The sequence below is a fragment of the Carcharhinus amblyrhynchos genome, chromosome 4, assembly GCF_965287045.1.
Source record: "Carcharhinus amblyrhynchos chromosome 4, sCarAmb.v2.hapA, whole genome shotgun sequence".
In the NCBI taxonomy this organism is placed as follows: Eukaryota; Metazoa; Chordata; class Chondrichthyes; order Carcharhiniformes; family Carcharhinidae; genus Carcharhinus; species Carcharhinus amblyrhynchos.
In genome coordinates this window covers 18,226,354-18,231,042 of record NC_137327.1, presented here as the reverse complement: position 1 = coordinate 18,231,042, position 4,689 = coordinate 18,226,354, and the positions used below count along the sequence as shown (strand labels likewise).

Below are 4,689 nucleotides of genomic sequence, written 5' to 3'. Positions count from 1 at the left end.
AGAATGTCGGCGGTGCGTGGGGTCCTTAATTATGCTGGCTGTTTTTCCAAAGCAGCAGAAGATGTAGACAGAGTAAAAGGGTGGGAGGCTGGTTTGCGTGATGGACTGGGCTTCATTCACGACTCTTTTTGTAGTTCCTTGCAATCTTGATCACAGCAGGAACCATACCAAGCTGTGTTACATCTGGAAAGGATGCTTTTTATAATGCATCTGTAAAAGTTGGTGACTGTCATAGCTGACATGACAAATTTCCTTAGTCTTCTGAGAAAGTGGAAGCATTTTATCCAGACAGTTACAAATTATAATAGTAGGCATTTGGAAACAATATCTAGGCTCAACTTTCATCTTGGATCCGTATATTTATTAATATAGCATTTACACCGCATAGGTTTGAAGATCAGGAGAGTTATCCCCGGTGTCCTGTCTAATATTTATCCCTCAATCAACATCACAAAAACTTATTATCACGCCAGGAGCCCAGGTTTGATTCTGGCCTCAGGTCACTGTGTGGAGTTTGCACATTCTCCCTTTGTCCGTGTGGGTTTCCTCTGGGTGCTCCGGTTTCCTCCCACAGTCCAAAGATGTGCACACTAGGTTGACTGGTCATGCTAAATTGAACTTAATGTCAGGGTATTAACAGGATAAATACGTGGGGTTACGGGATAGGGCCTGAGTAAGGTGCTCAATCAGAGAGTCAGTGCAGACTTGATGGGTTGAATGGAGTCCTTCTACATTGTAGGGTTTCTCTGTACGATCTTGGTCATCCAATACTCTCCTGTTAGTATTGCATCCACCAAATCAATTCAACACCAAGTACAGTGGTTATGTTACTGAACTAGTGGTTGAGTGGCCTGGACCAATAACTTGGAAATGTGAATTTGCAGTTGGGGAATTTCAATTCAGTTTTGATATGAACCTGGAATAAAAAGCTAGGTGACGGAGAAATTACTGGATTGTTGTAAAAGACAAATGGTTCACTAATGTCTCCACCTTCAATAACACCTTCAATATTCTCCAGTTCTCATTCTCCTGTTCAAATCCCTCATGGGTTTGTCACTCTCCATCTGTGTAACTGCCTCCAACCTTCAAGAACACTACATCCCTTTATTTATTAAAGTTTATTTATTTGTATCACAAGTAGGCTTACACTAATACTGCAATGAAGTTACTGTGAAAATCCCCTAGTTGCCAAGCACCTGTTTGGGTACACTGAGGGAGAATTTAGCCAATGTACCTCATAAGCGCCTCTTTTCTGACCTCTTATGCATCTCTCACTCTGTCTCAGCCCTGTCTTCAGTTGTCCAGGCCTTAAGCTCTGGCAATTTCCTCCCTAAATTTCTCCAGCTCTTCCACACTCTTGGTTTTCAAGTTATGAAAATTTTCATAACTTTTCCTAATATTTCCTTCAGTTTGGTTTTTGTCTGCTCTGAAGCACCTTGGGACGTCTCTCAAGGTTAAAGGTGATTGATACAAGTGTCACTGTTATTTTGAAGTGAAGAACCCATTGTATAATGTGCTGAAGGGGAAGGATTTCAATGCTAAAAAATAGACCATTTCCTTTTGGTGTCAGTTGCTTTGTCAACGAGATTAGTTTTGGTTATGGAGACTATGGAAAGTAACAACATGGAAATTTAATTCAACTGGTCCCTGCTGTCCCTAATATTCCTAATCCCATTTACTCACCATTTATCCCCTTTCCCTTCATCCTTCTATCAAATCTAACCTTAAATACTGGCACACTTTCTGCTTCAATTATTAATCATGGGATTAATCATGATATTCCCAGTCTCACAGTCTCAATGGCCCTTCAACTTTTAGAAATGTCTACTTTGATCTACTTCATCCCATTCTTTCAGAATTTGTTTTAACATTTTCATTATATAGTCCCATAATCTGGACTGTTTAAATGCAAGAATAAAGCCAGATTTATCAAAACTTACTTCATACCTCTATTTTCTTAATTTAGGCTGAGTTTTATTAAATCTGCATTGCATTCTCCCTGAGGTTTTAATATTCATTGTATTATGTGAAGACCAATATTCCACTGTAGGTTTTTTTGATTTGCTTTGCTTTAATTTCTATTAATCCACAGTTAACCTCTTATTTTCTCATGTATTTTCTTTTATTATTGTGGTTCTTACGGACCCCTCTGATTTGTCCATGCCTCTCATAATCTTGTACAGATGCCCAGAACATGATGGCTAAACAGCAATTGATTATCCTTTTCCACTGTGTTATATAATTAGATCATTTGAAGTGGTTTCTCAGTGAGTTAGTCAACTGTAAGTTGCTGCTAGCTGGCAGTTTACCTGTCTCAGCAAGATAACCCCACTGCCTCAGCATTCTATTTCCACTACATCATTTCCTTGTGGTTGCAAAGTGTATCGTAGACATTGCTTATATTTTGGTCAGCGGTTTTGTTTCAAGAACAATGTTTTCATTTGTCAATTTCACGTTACTTTGTAGAGTAGTTTGAGTTCATGAATCTTTCTAAATTCTGATTATATTTTCAGATACTGATCTACATGGACTCTCCAGAAATATATTTTCAGTATTGTATCACATAAACAAAAGATATTAATTAGTCTTTTAGATTCAACATTTATCATGTACAAAATGGTCCACTAAGACTAATTCTAAGAGTTTAATTCTAAAGTTTGGATTATAAATTCACATTAACCCATTAATTATTCCATTTTTTTAAACCATGTTTTGCACTGTAAAAAGTTAAAGTCGCCATGATCCCAGATGGCCATAGGCTGCTCTCCCCTGATGGTGATTTAACCAGTGGATGACCAGACCTCAGGCAAGGGGTAAAGTTGAGAAGGTGGGACTTTCATGAATAATCTCAGCCAGTATAGGAATCGAACCTGTGATGTTGCCATTGATCTGCATCACAAATCAACCATCCAGCCAACTGAACTAAAACCCAGTTCTGAAATATGACATGAATATAGTCTTAATGGATTCTTGATCATGGTCATAATTCAAAATTCCAACAAAAATTCAGCAAAAAGTGAAAATGTGTCACAATACATTCAAACACCCGATATTCTTCCCAAAATACTCATTGTGTTGGAGAATTATACAGGGGGAACATGAATTCTTGTGATGAGAACAAATAGTCATTAGATTTGATACCTGGGGCATTTAAAAACATTTTTAATCATCTAATCTTAGTCTAACTTAATTTATTAGTGTCATAAGTAGGCTTACATTAACATTGCAGTGAAACCACTGTGAAAATCCCCTAGTTGCCACACTCTGGTGCTGTGCGGGTGCACCGAGGGAGAATTTATCCTGGCTAATGCACCTAACCTGCACGTCTTTCTGAAGAGGGAGGAAACCCAAGCAGACATGGGGAGAATGTGCAGACTTCACATAGTCACCCAAGCTGGGAATTGAACCCAGGTCTCTGACACTGTGAAGTAGCAGTGCTAACCACTGTGCCACAGTGCCGCCAAAACCTCAGGAAGGAATCCAAATAACTTCAGCTATAATGCATGTAAAGTATTCAATGATTCTTGCTGAAGACAAATTACTCAAAAGGATGAAAATTAGTAAGTTTTTTGTACACTGTACCCTTGGCTTTTGAAAATTTGCAGTGTTACTGCAACCCATCAAGTGTTGAAAAGAAATTAATTTTTAATGATGCTATTAGATCCATAAAACCAAGGCCGGTAGCAAAATGGCCTTGCAAAGTCTTTTGTTATCAAAACCGCTCCCAGGAGTCGACAGTAAACCAAAGCATGTAATTGGTTATTATTAGTAAGCACCTCTCAACCTCCTGAAACCCAGTATGGACTGCAAGGCACTCTATATATCTCTTTTGCAACAGGTTGCAATCAAACTCAAGGTTATCAAAGTGTGAAATAAAGCGTCTATGTTTTTGCTGGACCATGTTAAATAATGACATAGCAAATCAAAGGGGAGAGAGTGAGAAAGAGAGAACAATAGTGGGTTTGTTTACCTTTGATTGATTTAGATTTTAGTGTGGCAGAACAGCTCAGTCCAGTTTGTAGCATCGCTTCTCGGTCTTTTGGCTAAGATCAAACGTCAGACAGAGCCCAAGATGGGATGCAATGGCTTATCTCCTCAGCTTGGATCTTCTCTCTTGTGGTGACCATAAATTGGATCCAATTTGAATTTTGTTCTTGAAGCAAGCAAAGAGATGGATTGAGGGCTTGCTCTATCCACTCTACGCATTGGCTTTTGTAACTTTAAGAGCACAGAAAAAATGTAAAAATTGAAAAAAAACTTTGTAGCATCTGAATCAGAAGGTTGGGGTTTCATGCCCCACTCTAGGACCTCATCAGATAATCTAGTCTGACTCTTTAGAGCAGTGTAAAGTATTGCAAAATTTCAGCTGTAACTTTCCAGCATTCATGCTGGTGGGATCTTCCGCACCCTCCAATGGCGTACCCCCACCATAGGTTTCCCAGCATTGAGGGTAGCATTTAATGGAGAACCCCATTGAGAATGGTGGGACCAGGAGATCCCGCTGTCAGCCAATGGCAGGTCACTTCCGCCACTATGAAACATGCGACAAGTTGTGTGGAAAATTCCGCCCAATAGTTTTTTTATATATGAGATGTTAAATTCTGTTTGCTACTTCAGGTGGATGTAAAAGATCCTGTGATACACTCAGAGAAGAAGAGCAAATCCTCCTGTTTCTTTGCTAACATTCTC

At 39.0% G+C, this 4,689-nt stretch overlaps 1 pseudogene; it reads left to right on the top strand.

Annotated features, from left to right (window-relative positions):
- The first annotated feature begins 4,023 nt into the window (after nt 1-4,023).
- LOC145342736 (U2 spliceosomal RNA) lies at nt 4,024-4,248 on the top strand (annotated as a pseudogene).
- Nucleotides 4,249-4,689: the final 441 nt, after the last annotated feature.